Below are 20,822 nucleotides of genomic sequence, written 5' to 3' on the forward strand. Positions count from 1 at the left end.
TGCAATGTTAGATTTACGACTGTCAGATAGAAAGAGGAACGACTGGTTAAGATTAAAAACAAAAGTCAAGAATAACACAACAAAAATTTCCAAAGTCAAATTCAGCTTCGCAGGCCACACTGCTAGACAAGAGAAAGGCAGATGACCAAGAGGAATACCACACATGATCTGATGCGTCTCTCTCTCCCTCTCTCTCTCTCTCTCTCGTCGTTTCCCCATTACTGAGGATCGTGATTTCTTCCAATATTCCTAACAATGTTTGTCCATTGGTCTCTATCTTCAGCTGCTCTAAGAGCTTCGCAGAATAAGTTTCCAGCTGAATGCTTTATTTGGTCAGACCATCTAGTTGGTGATCGTCCTCTTGATCTTCTCCCCGGAACGTTTCCAGAAAAAATTAATCTCTCCAAATTGTCGTCACCTCTGCGAACCACGTGACCAAAGAATTGCATAATTCGTTGCAGACATATTGTGGACAGCCTTTTTTTAATATTGAGTTGGTTTAGAATGGAAACGTTTATCCTATGAGTTGTCCAAGGTATGCGCAGCATTCTTCTCCAGCACCACATCTCAAAGGCATCAATTTTTTGGCGCTCGCATGCGCAAAGAGTCCAAGTCTCTGCTCCGTATAGAAATATTAAGAATACAAGGGCATTCACCAGTCTCATCTTGATATTTTCAGAGATAGATCTGTCTTTTCAAACTTTAGTTAGGCGACTCATCGCATTTTTTGCCACACCAATACGTCTCCGAACTTCTGCTTCACAGTTACCATCGCTAGTTATACTAGACCCGAGAGAGACAAAGGTGTTTACTATCTGGTATCCCTGTAACATGTTACTCAATTGAATAGTGTCGAATCTGTCGACCACCATTACTTTTGTCTTAGCTTTATTGATTTTCAGACCAACTTTATTGCTCTCGTACTCATCTCTTCGCAGAAGATCAAACATTTCTTGCTCATTTGCTGCTATAAGTGTAGTATCATCAGCAAATCTTAAATTGGAGATTTTCCTACCAGCTACTGTTACTCCACCGGCCCATCCTTCTAAAACCATCCTCATGACATGTTCACCATAAATGTTAAATAAGTCAGGTGACAACACGCATCCCTTTCTAACACATCTCTCGGTCTTGAATTGGTTTGAAAACTTCTGATCTAGTCGTACTGTCGCTATATTAGACTGGTACAGATTTTAATAAGTGTTACCAGGTGCATTGGTGCGCCCATTTCTATTAAAATTGACCACAGATTTATCCAGATTACACAATTAAATGCCTTTTGGTAGTCAACGAAGCATATACTCATAGGTACTTGAAATTCTTTAGACTTTTCAATGAGTTGTCTCAGGTTCAGGATTTGTTCCCTTGTACCTTTACCGTTTACAAACCCCGCTTGTTCTTGAGGTATTTGGTAATGTAGATAGGTTTTTAATCTGTGTTTGATGACGCGATATGCACCAAGATTTTACTAGCATGTGTTATTAGTGACAGTGTGCGGTAGTTTTCACATCTGGTAGTAGTTTTTTTTGTGTAGTGGGATATAAATTGAGGTACACCAATCAGATGGCCATTTTCCTGAATTCCAAACAGCGACACAGATAGAATGGATGATGTGTAATCCTTTGTCACCTAGTAACTGTAGTATTTCACATGGTAAAGTAAAGTCACTTATACGAATATGATGCGTAGATGACGTCAAAAAATAGCCGGAACAAATTTGAAGTACCTATATTACTCAGGATAGAGAGCGATGGAAAAAGTTGGGAAGGGTCTAGGTCCAAAAATGGACGATAGAAGGCTAAGAAGAAGAAAAAGAAGAATATTTATATCTACGTATTAAATTGAGTTTGCACGAATCCTGCGAGATTTTCTATTTTTTCCTTTCTACGTGTTTAGTAGATAGTATCATTAATATTCTATACGTCCTCTTCGCTAAATATATTGCGCTTGGTTATCATGGAAAAATCTTACATGACGATTTGCGCAGAAATATAACAGTATTTCAGATGTTATTAAAAATGTAGAAAAAACTTAACTTTCTTATGCCCGATTTCACCAACGATACCTAAATATTAGTCTTAATAGTTTAAAAAGCCTTCAAATTTATATTTTTATCAACCAAAAAACAACTACTGTAATATTATCCTTTTTCTTCTTTTTGTAGTGTTTAAGTCACTTGTTAACGTTTGGACCTGAGGATGAGCTGAACCTATTTATAAGTTCGAAAGATTTTTTTAGATTTTCTTTTTACTCTTTAATAATAAAATTTATAATTTTAAAGTAACAATATTTTTAAACACCTATTGTATCTAGAATTCATGTCTGTAGGATTAAAACTGATAAATAATTTAAACATAACTCGTAATTATATGTAATATTTACGGGTATTGATTCAATGAATATTCAACGTTAATGTAAAATGTGAGAAACCATTGGTCATTCACAAATTCCGGTACAATGTACATTTATTGTTATTATTGTTTTAAATATCCTGTAATACTCCAATTTAATGGCAATTTCAATTTGCCGTATTAAAAAAATTTTAAAGCATGTATAATATTATATATCAAAAAATGTGTGACTTTTTAAAAATATCACAAGGAAAAATTCCTGTAACTGGCTGTACCTATACCATAAATTACAAAAAATAAAAACCTTATTTTGTAAAAGGTATATTTAAAATCCCTAAAAAGGGTTATATCACAACAAGACGTCTTCGGAATCAATATTCCATCATCAGTGTTATCACAGGCTTACATTCTTTAAGCCACCAAAATATCCTTGAGTTGTTTTAAAATGTGAAGATTACAATGTAATGTCAGTTGTTAAAAATATTTCCAAATGAACCTCTGGCATCACATTACATCAACCATATTGGTTGGAAAATTTGAAGGTAGGACCTTACATGGCAGAGTTTAGGTGACAACTAAACTCTGCCCTGTAAGTTCCTACCTTCAAATTTTCCAACCAATATGGTTGATGTCATGTGATAGCAGGGGTTAACCTGGAAATATTTTTAACATCCTTTAAAAATCTGATAATATAATGAAACCTTAAATTTTGGTGGCTTAAAGCATGTAAACCTGTGATAACACAGTTGATGATGGAATATTGATTCCGAAAACGTTTTGTTGTGATATAAGCCTTTTTAGGGACGTTAAATATACCTTTTAATGGTTTTAATGGAAACTATCAACCAAGCTACAGCTACATACTACCTAAATGAAAATGAATACACAACGTGAGGACGTGTTTAAAAATATAAACTGGAAATACAGTACAACCTGCCATATCCGGACCTCCCCATATCCGGACGGTTCTGCGCCGTCCGGATCTACCGAAATCTACCGAGAAAGGCAGTCCTGCTGTTGGACAACACACTAAAAGAAGAACTTAAAGATGACGAAATAATGTATTATAGAATCTATAAAACGTGTCTATCGACGAAAGTTATTGACGGCGTTGATTACTGGAATGTATGAAGAAGAAAACGTTTCAGAGACTGTAAAAGAAGTAGTGGTCTTGATATCCGGATTTTTTCATATCCTTAAGGGAATAAACATCAATGACCGCTACCTCAGTAATATACGATTTGCGGATGACATAATCCTGATAGCTACTGACCTACAAGAACTGCAAACCATGCTTTCAGAACTACACACAGAATCTTTTAAAATAGGACTGAAAATGAATTTAAACAAAACAAAAGTCATGAACTCCGAAGAAACCGTGACAATAATAAACGACAAAGTTATAGAAAAAGTTGAAGAATGTACAGCGTGTCTACTTGAGTTGGAAACATATGGGAAACTTTTTTATTATTAATTTTACGAAAAAAAGTTATTCTTTATAAAAAGTTCTGCATGCCCCAAAACCTAAGATTCAATCATCAGATATCAAATTTTCTGAATATTATACGAGGTATGTCAAAAAATATGAATTTCGGTCAAGGGTAAAGTACCTTTATTTCTCTCAATATCGAAAATTCTTATGATAAAAAGTTGTTTGGAATTAAAAACTAAGATCAAATATGAAATTACATGCTTCTTATTGAAAAAAAAATTTTCTCAAATTTAAGGATACCCAACATTGTTTTTAATTATTACAAATATGATAACTCGTTTATTATTCATTTTACGAAAAAAAGTTATTCTTCGTAAAAAGCTTTGCATGGTCTAAAATCTAAGACACAACCATGATATATCAACTTTTATTAATTTTATACGAGGTGTGTCAAAAAATATGAAATTCGCTCAATATTATAGCACCTTTATATTTCACAGTATTTCAATTAGAAGGATGTAATTGCATATTGACACATAGTTTTTAGTTCTAAACAACTTTTTTAATAACTGTTTTCAATATTGTGAAAAATAAAGGTACTTTACTCTTGAGTGAAATTCATATTTTTTGACATAACTCGTATAAAATTAATAAAATATGATATCTGTTGGTTGCATCTTCGGCCTTATGACCTACAGAGCTTTTTATAAAGAATACCTTTTTTTCGTAAAAGTAATAATAAAAGAGTTATCGTATGTGTAATGAATCAAAACGAAGTTAGTATCAATAAATTTGAGAAAAATTTGGAAAATATTTTTTTACAATTAGAAGCATGTAATTGCATATTTGAGCTTAGTTTTTATTTCCAAACAACTTTTCAGAATAAGCATTTTCGATATTGAGAGAAATAACGGTACTTTACTCTTGAACGAAGTTCATATTTTTTGACATACCTCGTATAATATTCAGAAAATTTGATATCTGATGATTGAATCTTAGGTTTTGGGGCATGCAGAACTTTTTATAAAGAATAACTTTTTTTCGTAAAATTAATAATAAAAAAGTTTCCCATATGTTTCCAACTCAAGTAGACACGCTGTATATACTTAGGACAAAAAATAACACTAAATAGGGAAATTCAAACGGAAGAAATAAAAAGAAGAAAAATGTTAGCGTGGGCAGCATTCGGCAAACTGAACTATATACTCAGAAATCAGCAAATTCAACTACATCTTAGATCTAAAGTTTTTGATGCATTCATTATTCCGATATTAACATATGGGACACAAACATGGACAATCACAAAAAAGAATATGAACATACTCAGAGTCACTCAACACGCGATGGAAAGAGCAATGCTTGGCATATCACTTAAGGACAAAAAAACAAACACATGGATAAGACAGAAAACCAAAGTCACCGATGTGGTACAAAAATCATTAAAATTGAAATGGGAATACGCTGGACATGTAGCTAGGAGCGATCTTAACAAATGGCACAGAACAATTCTAATCTGGGGACCATACCAACACAAAAGACCTAGGGGAAGACCGCCTATGAGATGGACAGATGATCTGAAACGAACTGCCGGGAAAAATTGGCTACAAGTAGCCTACAACAAAAAACAATGGAAAGGAAGACTTGAAGAGGCTTATGTTCAGATGTGGACGTGAATGACTAGACGAAGAAGAAAGAAAGAAGGGAAAGGCACTCTGTCGAAACCGCTTTGGTGACATTTACTTGTAATACATTTTGTAGAAGTGTTTAAAACAAAATTTTTTCAGTGTTTTTATTGCTAGATAAAAGAAATTTCCATCAAATAACGGTAGAATCAAAGTATTTGCATTTATTAAGTATTTAAATATTATTAACTGCATTCTTTTTCACAATTCACCAATTAATTCAGTTTAGATGTACTGCTTATCAATCACGACTTTTATTTCTTCCGAATCCTCTCTGTGTAGTCGTCTAATTTATTATCTATTACCATGATTAATTTCTTTTGTTGTCTGACAGATCGATGCCCGTTGCTACCTAATTCCTTTTTTGTAATGCAATCATTGTCACTTTTAACTTGTCCTCCAGACACTTCCCTTGAATACATTTTAAATATAACTGCCGTATTTATTCCCTCATTTCAAACTTTTCCATTCTCTTGGGATTTTTATCGTAATAGCGAGTCAGGCTCGGTGAAAGGAGCTCTTTTAGCTCGCTGCAAAAGTAATAAAAAGGGTTGTTTTTGACTATCGCCGAGATAGTGACATCAGTTTATGTCAAAAATGCTGAATTTTCATTTATTATCTAAAACAATTTACATCTTATACTGTAATATGAAATGTTCTCAAAATGTTTCCTCGTGTTTTTTATTAGGAGCGTAGGCGCAAAATTTCGGGATATGATTTTTAAATGCATTAATTTTTTTCGAATCTTGAGAAAAGTAATAAATATTTTTGAAAAATTTGAAAGCAGAATGACAGATTACGTTATTGTCGAGGGCCGAAAGTCCCTTAGAATAAACAAAAAGTTTCCTTTGAATAAAATGTTATTCCATGTCCAATGTTATGTTCTTTTTCACACCTGTAACTTATTAAAATAAACAATATAGAAGTCTTCGGGGACTTTCAGCCTTCGGTAATAATGTAATATTTCATTCCGCGTTGAAATTTTTAAAAAATATTTATTAGTTACTGAATGACAGGGACGGAAGAGTACTTTTGAAGTGTGTAAAATATTTTAATTCCTAGCTGAGCGCTTTCGGCTTATAAAGCCATCTTCAGAGCTATGCTACAATAAAAGATCTCTAATGAATACAATTTATCTTAGTACGTTCTTTAACGGTAAAATATTGCAAAACATCTACATTTTAAAGAACCGCTTGGATTGACATCAAATTTGGCATATACATTACATAGCTAACAAGTCAAAGAAAAAAAGTGATACTGTGATGATGTGTGCTTTTGTCCTGGGGGTGACTTTCACCCTTTCTCGGGGATGAAATAATATACATCCAAAGTAAGTCCGGAATTCGATAAACTGACTAATTCTTAGCAACTATTGTTTTATAGAGTTTTTTCACCAAATTAATACTTTTCGAGTTATTTTCGAGTGAATATGTTCCTTTTTCAACAAAATAACCACGTTTTTAGACGGTTTTTCGCAAATAACTCAAAAAGTAAGTATTTTGTCAAAAAAAATATTCTTAGCAAAAATATAGCCTGCAAAAAAGTGAAAACAAATGGTGTATGTATTAGATATTTAGACCTAGCAGAAGCAGAGTTATAGCTAATGAAAAATAGGTTTATATTCGTCAAATTCCAAATCGAATATTTTATCGTGAAATAACCAAAAAATGAAGCACTATTTGGGGAAAGCTCATTTCAACTTTTTTAAAGTGTTTACAAAAAGCTTTTTTTGTTTTATAAAAAAATTTCTAGAATCAAAAGTTAACAAGTTACGCTCAAAATAAAGTTGGTTCCTTTTTTTTTGGTAAAAAAATCGGAAAAATCACCTCCGATTGTGACCGATCATTTTACCCGTATGCACGCCAATGCTGAATATAAAATTCTTAGTTGTATGTCAAAAAATGTGCAATAACTACGTCTTAAAACCCACCAAATTTGATTTGCATATCTCAACTGGTTTTAAAGCAATAAATAAATCGTCAGTTTGTAAAAAATTGAACATCCCGTATCTCGGAAACGAAGCGTTTGCGGACATATGATTATAAAGCAAACTGTCATTATTTTCTCATGTAAAATTACCCCTTAAAGTTTGTCACATTTATTTAGGAACACCCTGTACTGATGACGAACATGGCCAGTTGTTAAAGTTCCTAACTTTTTTATTATCCAACATAAGCGAATGAATCTAAAAACAGAAAATTAAGAAAACCTGAGGCTATAGTTGGGATTTAATTTCAGTATTTTATAAATGCTGGAATAGTCCACAGGGTGATGCGAACTTTGAGAATAAAACATAGTTTGATTCGTACACCCGGTATACAATAACAGTTTACCTGTCTTGCAACAATATTATTACAGCGATATTGTTAATGAATAAGATTATAACATGATAATAAAATCACTTAAATCGGACAACAGGTTTAGGAAATTCGAGACATCAAACATTACCAAATTTTTAGTGGATCGATTTTTTTGCACCTGAGTGTATATTAATATTATCAGTCACACTTCCCGTCTAAGTCAAGAAAATAACGGACGAGGTTTTCAAAAATTTAAAAGTAAAAAAGTCAAGCACTCGCCAATATTTTATTCATTTGTGGCACAATATACAGGGTATAACAAAAATACAGGTCATAAATTAAATCACATTTTCTGGGACCAACAATAGTTCGATTGAACCTAACTCACCTTAGTCCAAATGAGCATACAAAAAAAGTTACAGCCCTTTGAAGTTACAAGATAAAAATCGATTTTTTCCGATACATCGAAAACTATTGGAGATTTTTTAATAAAAATAGACAAGTGGCATTCTTATGGCAGGAATATTTTAAAAATAAATTATAGTTAAATTTGTGCACCCCATAAAAATTGTATGGGGTTTTGTTCCTTTAAACACCCCCAAACTTTTTTGTACGTTCCAATTAAATTATTATTGTGGTACCATTAGTTAAACACAATATTTTTAAAGCTTTTTTGCCCCTAAGTACTTCTTGGAAAAGCTAGTTTTTATCGAGATATTTTGAATATAAGTCAAATCCACCACATATTTGTATACTGTTACGTACGATTGTAGAGACCGTAATAATATTAAATTTTTTTTATAAATTACAGTTTGAGGTATATTTTGAACCATATTAGAAAAGAAGCCACATCTCGATAAAAGGTGCCTCATCGGAAAAATACTAAGAGGTGAAAAAATTGTAAAAACATCCTGTTTAACTAATAGTACCGCAATAATAGTTTAATTGGAACGTACACAAACATTTGGGGGGTTTAAAGGCACAGAACCCTCATAAAAAATTTTTGTAAACATATTAAAAGAGAAGCCGCATCTCGATTAAAACTGGTTTATCTAAAAAATATTAAGAGGCAAAAAAGTTTTAAAAACATTGTGTTTAACTAAGGGTACCACAATAATAATTTAATTGGAACGTACAAATAATTTGGGGGGGTTTAAGGGAACAAAACCCCCATAAAATTTTTATGGGGTGCACAAATTTAACTATAATTTATTTTTAAAACGTTCTTGCCATAAGAATGCCACGTGTTCATTTTCATTAAAAAATCTCGAATAGTTTTCGATATATCGGAAAAAATCAATTTTTATCGTGTAACTTCAAAGGGCTGTAACTTTTTTTGTGTACATATTTGTACTAAGGTAAGTTAGGTTCAATCGAACTATTTTTGGTCCCAGAATATGTGATTTAATTTATGACCTGTATTTTTGTTACACCCTGTATATCTATCCTACACTTCACTACAAGGAACGTTTTATAGCAAATATCGCGAAATTTCTTTTTTATATAGACTTTAAAACTTTTATAGACTTTAAAACTCTAAAACTTTGAGGCAGTTTTGATTTCAATTGCATTTATTTCACCTTCCAATACCAAAAAAACAAAGTTGAAGAAAATCGAAGTTTAAAGTTTAAAATCGGTATACGTAAACGAATGAATTTTCTCTGCTTCTAATGGAGCAATTTTTTTTCTTTTTTTTTTAATCCATTTTTACTCGTATAAAGAAACTATGTTTAATGCATTGCCAAATCTCAAAGATGATTTAATTTTGTTGTAAATAAATTTATTTGTTTATATCAAAATAAAACTATATTTATATTTTTTCCTATGTTTTTAGAAAAACTTTATTTTTGGTTAGAAAAACTTGTTTATAATTTTAAAAAATTCCTTTAGCCAAATGATCAGATTTCAATTCTATAAAGTACGTTACAGATAGATGGAGTGCTCTTTTATATACAAAAAATTGACAAAATTCTACATAGTCTAGCTTTTGTTGTAGAAGATTTTAACGAATTTGTATTTAAAAAAATTTAGATCGGATTAGTCTTTTTAATGAGCAACACCGAGAAAAATGGGCATACGAATAGAAAACTAAGAGCTGAAATTAGTGGAAAGAGTTAGTTATCTAGGAAGCATACTGAACACGACAGGTCGACATGAGGAGCAGAGGAGGATATTAAAACAGGAATTGGCAAAGCACAGACAGCATATAGACCAGGGCGCATCTGTAAAAATATTAGTACATTTGGACGTTGAGAGGCAACTCCAATTTTTTTGCAGAAATTGCTTGAAAATGACTCAAATAATAATATTTGAGTTATCCTCCCTCTCAAAAAGGTCCCGAACATTGTTTAAATAATCAAAATGTCAAAAAATTAAGGAAAAATTCGATTTCTTTCTTGGTTTTTTGATTATAACTTTAAAAGTATTCATTTACGAGAAAAGTTGTACTGACATAAAAGTTGCATAATTAAATTTCCTACAATATAAAATTGGTAAAAAATTTAAAAAATAGTCACCCTTGTTGCAAAATAGCAATAATTGCGAAAAAACTATACAAAAACAAGTATTCGCATTTTACGTTTTTTCAACCATTTATGCTACACTTAGGACCTTCATATTTCACCCAGAAAAACTTTATGATACAGTAAAACAATACTGTAAATTTCATTAAGATCTATTCAATAAATTTTGCAAAATAAATTTTGCAATCCAACTTTTGCAAAAAAAATTCGTTTTTTAAATTGTTACAGGACTGAAAATAAAGCAGATAGCAAGTTGAAATTTTTTTACAGATAGAAGTGTACTGTACCTTTTATTTGCAATTTGCAAAATTAAAATCGATTAACTGCCACGGCGTCAGGAATGTTTTTAAATAAACATTAATTATTGGTGCTACGCGCAGGACAACGGATAGTTTGCTCTGATTGGGCATTTCAATGACCTTTGATAATGATTGATACATTTTAACTTTTATTACATTTCGATATAAATAAATAAATTTGTTTATTGCAAAATAAAAACACATAATCTATCCTTTGAAATAACACTTTTTTAGCAAAAATTTTCTTTGTTCATATATTTGAACTTAGAGAAAAAAAGTTTATTATTTTTAAACATATGCAATTGTTTAAACAATATTTCACAAACAATAATATAATTAGTTTGATTTTTGTGTAATTAAAATACTAAAATACAACAAAATATAGAGTAAGAAAATAATATATTAAATAAAGATTAGAAGAAATTTTGATGGAAATCAACTTGTGTGAATCGAACACCGCTGTCCTGCACGCAGCACCAAAAATTAATGTTTATTTAAAAAATTTCCTGACGCCGTGGTAATTATTCGATTTTAATTTTGCAAATTGCAAATGAAAGGTACAGTACACTTCTATAAGCAAAAAAAAATTAAACTTACTATCTGCTTTATTTTCAGTCCTGAAAGATTTTTAAAAAATGAATTTTTTTTGCGAAAGCTGGATTGCAAAATTTATTTTGCAAAATCTGTTAAACCGATCTTAATGAAATTTACAGTTTTGTTTTAATATATCACAAAGTTTTTCGGGGTAAAATATGAAGGTCCTAAGTGTAGCATAAATGGTTGAAAAACGTAAAATGCGAATACTTGTTTTTGTATGATTTTTTTCGCAATTATTGCTATTTTGCAACAAGGGTGACTATTTTTTAATTTTTTAACCAATTCTGTATTATAGTAAATTTAATTACGTAAAAAACTCTAACAAGAAGTAAAACCACTTCTATGTAAATTGGTATATTTATTAATTAATTATTAATTAATAAATATACCAATTTACATAGAAGTGGTTTTACTTCTTGTTAGAGTTTTTTAACTATATGGTATACAGCCAACCTAGGGAACTTCCCTTTTAGTTTAATTACGTAACTTTTATGTCGGTACAACTTTTCTCAAAAATGAACAGTTTTAAAGTTGTATTCAAAAAATTAACAAAAAAATCGAATTTTTCCTTCATATTTTGACATTTTGATTATTTAAACAATGTTCCGGACCATTTTGAGTGGGAGGATAACTCAAATATTATTATTTGAGTTATTTTAAAGTAATTTCTGCAAAAAAATTTGAGTCACCTCTCAACGTCCATCTCAAAACAGATGAGCCCTGGACTAATACTAATGTTAAATAATATATGGAAGTCTAATAAGATAAAAGTGGACACCAAAGTAAAAATTTTCAATAGTAATGTAAAGGCAGTGGCAGTATTATTATGCGGATCACAAACTTGGAGAATAACAAAACACGGCACTGGGAAGATTCAATCCTTCATCAATAAATGCTTAAGTAACATTCTAAGAATATTTTGGCCCAACCAAATCACAAACTCAAGCTTATGGAAACAAACGAAACAAGAACCAATTCTTAAAGAAATAAGAAAGAGAAGATGGAAATGGTTGGGCCATACTCTGCGGAAACCGGACACAGACATAATAAAACAAGCATTGGAATTCCAACCTACAGGAATACGGAAACAGGGGAGACCGATAAATACATGGAAGAAAACAATTATTAAAGAAGCAGAAAACGTCGGCCTAACCTGGAAAGAAGTCAGAGAAAAAGCACAAGATCTACAAAAACGGAGAGTGACAGTAGATCCAGTTCCAGTGGGAATATAGGGCATAAGAGAAAAAGTAAGTAAGTCGTTTTAATAACAATTTTGATAAAATGTTGAAGTTTTTTAATATTATCTTAAAACTGAAGAATCAAATAATCGACTACGTTCTGCTAAATACTGGAGTCACTGTTTGGTGTTTAAATAATATCTCTCCGGGATAAACAAATTAAATAACTTTCAAACTATTTTGGTCGATCTTGCTACAATTTAGCACACTTCAATAATTCGAGTAGTTATATTATATGTTATTGCATTTATGTATAAATTACTGCAAAAATAAGGTTTTGGCAGTTGTATCGGTCAATTGATTATGTATTCTAATTGATTTTTAAGATCTATCATTTTATTTGAACCATTTTTCTTTAAAATATAAATAAAAAACGTTTTATTGGCAAAAATTATTTTTTTTTCACTTTTTAGGATTGTGTAAAAAATACAAAGCAAAATCAGCTGTAGGTCTTTAAAGATTTCTCATCAACTATCCCTAATACACCTTTTAGAACCTTCGAAAACCTTTATAAAAATTTTTTCGCAGATTGACTGGGATAATCCAATATCTAGGTACATAAACCTCAACATTTGCTTCGTTAATTTCGAAGAATTGAATGTTCTATAACCGTTTAAGGTTACTTTTTAGGTTAAACCTTAAAAACCATTATTAGCGATCACAATTTCTGCATAAGTCAAGACAAGGTTTACAAAAATTTTAAAAATTAAAAAGTAAATCACTCACCAATGCTTTATTCACTTGTGGCACACTATATCATATCCTACACTTAAGAACGTTTTACAGCAAAAACCGCGAGCTTTCTTTTTTATAGACTTTAAGTATGTAAAACTTTAAGTAAACTTTGAGGCGGTTTTGATTTCAATTGTGTTTATACCACCTCCATCACCCATTCCAATTAACAAATAATTTCTGTGGGACGTCATGCAACAGGTAAGCAAATAGTTAGTTGATCGGTATAAATATACCAATTGAATTTTACAAAACGGAAGATAAACAATACACAACTGAAACTGATAAGAATACCTACTGTATTTGCTCTACAGGTTGTCATTTAGTAATTGATTGTTGTTGTTGGAGTAAGTGTTTTGTTGAAGAATTATAAAAGCTATTGGGCTATTTACAGGACCGTAATTGCCTCGGTTAAAATTTAATATTAGACAAAGAGCCACGATTCAACTAATAGGCCACTAAAGAAAGAAGCACTGACAAAATCTTATATCGGTTTTTGTATGTTTTAAAAGATATATTTATTTATTTATTTATTTATTTATTTACGGGAAACCCCCATTAACAGTACAAAAACATAAGTTAAATTTTTAAACAGGTTAGATCTTATAACTAGCTATATCCAAGCTAAAAAAACTCAAAGTAATTATAATTGTATCAGACTGAATGAATCTAGATCATTGAGATAACTAGTACATAGGCTATTAAAAAAATAATAATTTTAAACTATTAAAAAAACAGTTAAAACAAACCTAATCCTATGTAATACAAGATAGGTACCTCTTTAGTTGGTTCAAACCGTACCCCGTCAAAATAGCCCCGTCAAAAAAGCTCCGACAAAATAGCCCCGACATAATATCCCGCACACAAAATAGCTCCGACAAATAGCCTGCAGACAAAATAGCCGCGGAATAATAGCCCGCCGACAAAATAGCCCCAACAAAATAGCCCCGACAAAAAAGCTCCATTCAGAATTCACCATGAAATAATTCCTTAAAAATACATTTTTTAGGAAATGGTAATTATCCTCTATTCAGATGTTTATCTTAACCACATTAAATAAAAATGGTCTTTTCAGAGAACTCGAGTCCTGTCTTCTCTGCCACTTGGAAGTTTGAACATTTAAGTTAAGCGAAAATCAATGCTTATTTATGATATAAACATTTTTTTCTGTTTTTGGGCAACAGTAAAATGCTTTTTAAATTAAATAAATTAAATACATTCTTCCTTTTTGTCAAATAATTTCAATTAAAAAAAGCTTTTGGACACCTTGTATAAATAATTATGTAATTGTTTATAAGAGGCTGTTTTAGCCGGGGCTGTTTTGACCGGGGCTATTTTGTGTGCGATCTCTTTTGTCGGGGTTATTTTGTTTGCGGGCTCTTTTGTCGAGGCTATTTTGTGTTCGGGCTATTTTGACGGGGCTTTTTTGACGGGGCTGTTTTGACCGGGCTATTTTGACGGGTCACGGGTTCAAACTGTATTTAAATAAGTCAATCTGCAAATTATTGGCCAAAGACATGTATCTGTCAAGAGGATTATTCACACCATAAGTTGTTCTATGAAAGGGAACTCGAAAATTTGGTTGTTGCCTTAGATCACGACGTGGTATGTGGAAAGTAACATATTCTAAGATATTAGGACAATCTAACAGACCATTAACCAACTTAAATAAGAATAATAGTGAAAATCTATCTCTACGGATGCTTAGTGGAGTTAATAAAATGTGTTGCTCAATATCCATGCAATTATGATTAGCTTTAATAAGTCCACATTTAAAAGCACACACTCTTAAGAATCTATGTTGAACTCTTTCCAAATAAATCATGTGATTTTGAAAATAAGGAGACCAAATTATTGAACAGTATTCCAAAATTGATCTGACCAAAGAACAATAAACAACCCTGACAGTATGAACTGAAAAGTATTGGCAATTTCATAGCACAAAACCAAGCATTTTACTACTTTTTAGAGCTATTGAATTAATATGATTTATAAAAGTTAATTTCTCATCAAATATGATTCCCAAGTCTTTGACAGTAGTAACATATTTAAGTGGTTAATTATCAATGACATATGAAGACTGGTATTTGATTATTTTACGGGTATAACTAATAAAACAACATTTTTAAACATTGAGATCCAGCTTATTAACCCGACACCAACGGTGTAATTGGTCTAAATCATTCTATAAAAGCAACTGATCGTCTGGGCCCTCAACAATCCTCCAAAGTTTTAAATCATCTGCAAACATTAAACAGTGACTATGTTTAAAACAATTAACGGTATCATTAACAAAGACATTGAACAGTAAAGGAGAAGAGTGTCCCCTTTGATGAACACCAGAAGTAGCGAATATAGTTTCAGAGAGGTCGCCACCAATTTTAACATACTGAACCCGGCCAATTAGTGAACTTTGAAACCACAAGAAAATCTGATGATGGAACCCGAACTTTTGCAACTTTTGCAAAAGGATCCGATGGTCCACCCGATCAAATGCTTTCGAGAAATCTATGTAAATGGAATCTATCTGCTTAAATTGTTCCATGTTTTGCAAAATGTCAGTTTGATAATAGAGTAGATTTGTTAAAGTTGATTTATTTTTGCAAAAACCATGTCATTGTTGTTGATCGGATACTAAACCTTTGCATAGCCAACTCAACTGCTTGCTGACTAGGGAATCAAACAGTTTCGGTATTGAAGATTGTATACAAACACTAAGATAGTTTTCTACTTGATTTTTTTGACCATTTTTAAAAACAGGGACAACATAACTCACCTTCCAAGCATCGGGAAATACAGATGTTTGTAAAGATTTATTAAAAAGTGTATATATAGAGGTAAGACTATTGTGCAAACACATTCTTTCAGCAAGTAATCTGGTAGTCCATCGAGTCCTTTTAAAAGCTTCTTTGGGAGCCTACTTATAGCATCAAATATCTCGTTAATTATGATCTCGCAACAGTTAATATCCTTACTAGCAACATCTTCCACAACTGGGTCAAATGAAAAAGTTGAATCCTGATTATTAACATACACCGTCTGAAAAAACTCCATAAATAAATTAGCTATATCTTGCCCATTAGAAGCAGTCCTATTTTCATAAGACAGAGAATTCGGAAGACTGTAATTTGATCTTTTATCGTTAATAAACTTCCAAAACGATTTTGGATTATCCCTCAGCTTCAAATCAAAACACCCAATATAGTTAGAAAAACAAACTTCTGACAGACGCTTGCATTCAGCACGCAAATCTGAGAATTTTTTTATAGTTACAATAAGTACGATTATTTACATATATAGGGTGAGGCAGATAAAGGGCTTATTAGAAATATCTCGAGAACTAAAGATGAATTATGAAAATTGGAATAGGGGGCTTTTGAAGACTGATCTATTTAATGAAAATATTTTCATCTATTTGGTACTTCCGGTTATACCGGAAGTTGCTTATAACTTCGTTTTTTTAAATGGGACACCCTGTATATTTTTACATTTTTGGATTTTCCTCGATTTCTTCTTTCTTGAAATATAAGGTTTTGTAAGATTATACAGGGTCGGTTATATACGTTTCCTTATTAATTTCGTAGCAATATTCACACCCTGTAGGATTGTAGTAGTTTGACATAATAAACTCTATGTATGTTCAAATGATTTTTAATATAGTCTACTCTTGTTAACAATTATTAGTGTAGCTAAATTTTTAATTTTAGTATACAGGGTGGGTCGAAACTCGGAATGAGTATATTCTGAGTTTTCTTAAACGGAACACCCTATATTTTAGTATTGTAATGAAATGATATTTCATGGTACTTTTTACTTTCTTAAGCATTCCCTATACCTAACTGCTTTAGTTTGTGCTTAATTGTTAATCGCACCAACAATCTTAACTTCGATGGTATTTTGAAACCTGAACCACTTTTGGCAATTTTAAGTGTCAGTATAGAATAATGTGTTTATTTTCAAAAAATTATTTGTGACTGTATATTTTCACGGTCAACCTAATACAATTTCACCTATTTTGTGTTGCAATTAATGTTTGGCTTGAATCACCAATAACTCACAAATTAAAAAAGTTAGGTATAGGGAATGCTTAAGAAATTAAAAAGTACCATAAAATAGCATTCCATTACAATACTAAAATACAGGATGTTCCATTTAAGAAAACTCAGAAAATACTCATTCCGAGTTTCGACCAACCCTGTATACTAAAATTAAAAATTTAACTATACCAATAACTCTTAACAATAGTAGACTATATTAAAAATCATTTGAACATTAATAGAGTTTATTATGTAAATCTACTACAATCCTACAGGGTGTTAATTTTGCTACGAAAATAATAAGAAAACGTAATTATCTTTGAACCTACCCTGTATAATATTACAAAACCTTATATTTTAAGAAAGAAGAAATTGAGGAAAATCCAAAAATGTAAAAATATACAGGTTGTCTCATTTAAAAAAACGAAGTTACAATCAACTTCCGGTATAACCGGAAGTATCAAAGAGAAGAAAATATTTTCATTAAATAGTTCATACCTCAAAACCCCTGTATTCCAATTTTCAAGATTCTCTTAGCTTTAGTTCTCGAGATATTTCTAATAGGCCCTTTATCTGCCTCACCCTGTATAGAATGTGCCTTTTTTTCTGAAGGGTTAATTTTCTCAAAACAACTGTAAATCATTTTGGAAATGATGATGTTCTATACTTTTTCAAAGGAAAAAAGTAAGCTATACCTATAGCAAGAATTTCATAAAAAGTATTAGTGGATAAATTTACATCATTTGTGTTAAGAATTATTTGTCAGTCAAAAGAAGCCAAGAAACTATTAAGTTCTCTATAGTTAGCATTTCTAAAATCATAATAATATTCACTATAAACCAGATTACCGCTCTCAGAAGAGCTAATAGGTAAAGAACACTTATATCCAATATGATGAAGACTACTGTCAAAAAGTTTATCTGAAGCCCTTGTAATTACAATATATTTATTATTACTAAAAGCTAGATCTAAGAAAACATTCCTATCATTAGGTACAGTATTAATCTGAAAGTCTTAGTCTAAGATATCCAAATGTTTGTGCCACCTTTAACGCAGAATCACCGATTGGACACTGGACCACAACTACAAACTCGTCGTTTGACCATAAGGCATTAGGCAAATTATAATCACCGAAAAGATACAAGTTTTCGGACGCACTTTGCTGACAGATGTATTCAACTGTCTCACAATGCCTTGTATATAATTCTTGAGGAGTTTGTGAGGGGATATGCACTCCTCTAATCACAAATTTATTTTTATTGTGGTGGCATTGGATAAATACTTGCTCAACTCGGTCTTCAGTAATAGAGATACAATGAGATTGTAGTTTGTTGCTGACAAAAACTAGAACACCACCACCACTTTTCTTGGCACTGGTCCTCGTAGATCTATCACATCTATAGACACTAAAACCGTTATATTTAATCTCACTGTTAGCTACGTCTTCGTTCAGGTTACTTTTAATAAAAATGAGGGATATATGAGGGAGCTTTCTCTTTAATCCTGACCCCCTGGAGGGAGTGTAGTAGTCCGCAGTGCCGGATTAACCATTAGGCAAAGTAGGCAGTTGCCTAAGGGCCTCGGCCCCAAAGGGGGCCTCGCGGGGACCAAAACGAAAAAATGTTGAAAGATTCAAATATCGCACAATACCATAAAAGTTATGGTGGACGTAAAAAGCTACATTTCCGTAACGCAGGTTGGGGGGGGGGTCAAAAATTGCGTTAAGCAATAGTTAGTAATAACTCCCATAAGAGTGCGTTACGTAGGGGGGGAGGGTTAAAAATCTTCAAAAATCGCGTTCCGTAATACTTGAACGCTTCCTTACAATGTATACTTTTGTTCACATAGAAAGTATATGCTGTGGGAATACATCGCTAATGAATGCCGTTTGATAGAAGGACCAGTACTACAGATTGAAACAAGATTCGAAAGTGAGCAAAAAAACACAAGAAAAATCAGGAGAAAGAAAAGATCCTTAATCAAAATCCAAAACAGAAGCAAAACTTATTTAAACTCAGTTCCACACGGAAACCCTAAGTTACTCAAGCTGCAACCAATGAAAATGCACGTGATGGAATAGAAATAACTGAGGGAAACATAGCTTCCCTAACTGAAGAAGATGAAAAAACATGTAACGACAGTTCCAGTTCAAGAAGTTAAAGAACCAGAAACCGAAACTAAGTTAAAAATTGAAGTTAAAGATAAATTGGAAGACGGCAAGCTAAATTCGGAAAACGGCATAGGATTACGGAATACAGTAACTAAAGAAGTAAGGACATTTTGGATTGAGAAAGGTCTTCAGAAAAAAGACCTTGATGGAAGTGTTTCAGCGTCAAAAGAAATTTTGAAGGCATTACAAGATTTTTATACAATCTATGGTTTTTCGAAAACAAATAAGTGGAACAAAAATTAAAAGAGATTGGCTGACGTATTTTCCCTCAAATGGAATATCGTATGTTGGGTTTGTTCAGTCTGTGTACAACTTTTTTTCATCCTCTACCCACCGTTGGGAAGTTATGATCAAATGCTTAAATGAAACTCCACTAAGCCATCTCATTCGCCACGATCTAGTCCTTATAAGAACAAGCAGCACATGCCATAAGACCTTTGCCTAAAAGTTAAAACACTTTAAAACATACTCTTCATACTCTTGCTGAAGACCCTAATCAGCAAGCTTAAACACTTCATGAGACTAAAGTATTTGTTCAAAGAAATGTCAAAAAAGAGACATTCATAATGAATGAGTTTTGGGTAACAATTTTAGAACGCATCAGTGCTGTCAGTAAATAATTGCAGAGAGAAGAGATTGAACTTCAAACAGCGGTTCAGCTTTTAAATTCACTTTTGAAGTTCTTAAAATTCTAAAAAGATAATTTTGCTTATTACGAGCAGAGGGCCTGTGACCTACAATACTCTGAATATTCTCTGCTTTACTCTAATTACTGAGCTGAGTCGTCGATTGATAGTGTACGACTCAATGAACTCAGTATTTGGTCTTTTGTGTTTTTCCAAAATTGAGTGATACTTAAATAAAGGAGTGTGCTTCAAAACTACATGAAAACTATCCTGATGATGTTGAATCTAAACTTGAAAATGAACTAGAATAGTTCAAATATTTTATAGCCAAGCTTCAAACTTGCAGGGAAAACAACTTATTCCTGCTTCACAGCCATTTTGGGCTATTTCGGAACGGGCGAACGGATATTTTCAAAAATAAAAATTATTAACTACGGAGAAACCTAGGTTTCTTAAGGGGCCTCATAGCTTGGGTTGCCTAGGGGCCTCAGGATTCTTAATCCGTCACTGAGTAGTCGACGTGATGTCGTGTATTGTCCGTCTCCAAAGATATCTGTATCTGGTAATTTCTTTTAACTGATGCATACGTCTTTTGTAAATTCCTGTAATTTGATCGATCCATCTTGTTGTGGAACTTCCTCATTAGACTTTTTTTCGAAAGAGTCTGAAGCGGTCTATTCACATGCGTATCTGTCCGGAGGATATGTCCGACGGACAGATACTCCGGACAGATCCGCATATGTGTATCCATGCGTACGCCGTATGTGTCTTTCTCGCTGTCTGTGGTTCAAGACGACGAGCACAGACAGCGAGCCATACATATAGATACGCATGTG

At 32.1% G+C, this 20,822-nt stretch overlaps 1 protein-coding gene across 2 annotated transcripts in view; it reads right to left on the bottom strand.

Annotated features, from left to right (window-relative positions):
* Nucleotides 1-20,822, bottom strand: part of LOC114331754 (sodium/hydrogen exchanger 9B2) — a 264,063-nt gene that overhangs the window by 203,913 nt on the left and 39,328 nt on the right. Inside the window, exon 1 of one of the 2 annotated variants that reach the window (XM_050650889.1) lies at nucleotides 13,148-13,457. The exons of the other annotated variant lie outside the window; for it this stretch is intronic. The gene's annotated coding sequence lies outside the window, so the exon portion shown is untranslated. Of the gene's footprint in view, nucleotides 1-13,147; nucleotides 13,458-20,822 lie in introns of those variants that run through there. 2 annotated transcript variants of the gene reach the window in all.

This window comes from Diabrotica virgifera, chromosome 5 (genome assembly GCF_917563875.1).
Source record: "Diabrotica virgifera virgifera chromosome 5, PGI_DIABVI_V3a".
NCBI lineage: Eukaryota > Metazoa > Arthropoda > Insecta > Coleoptera > Chrysomelidae > Diabrotica > Diabrotica virgifera.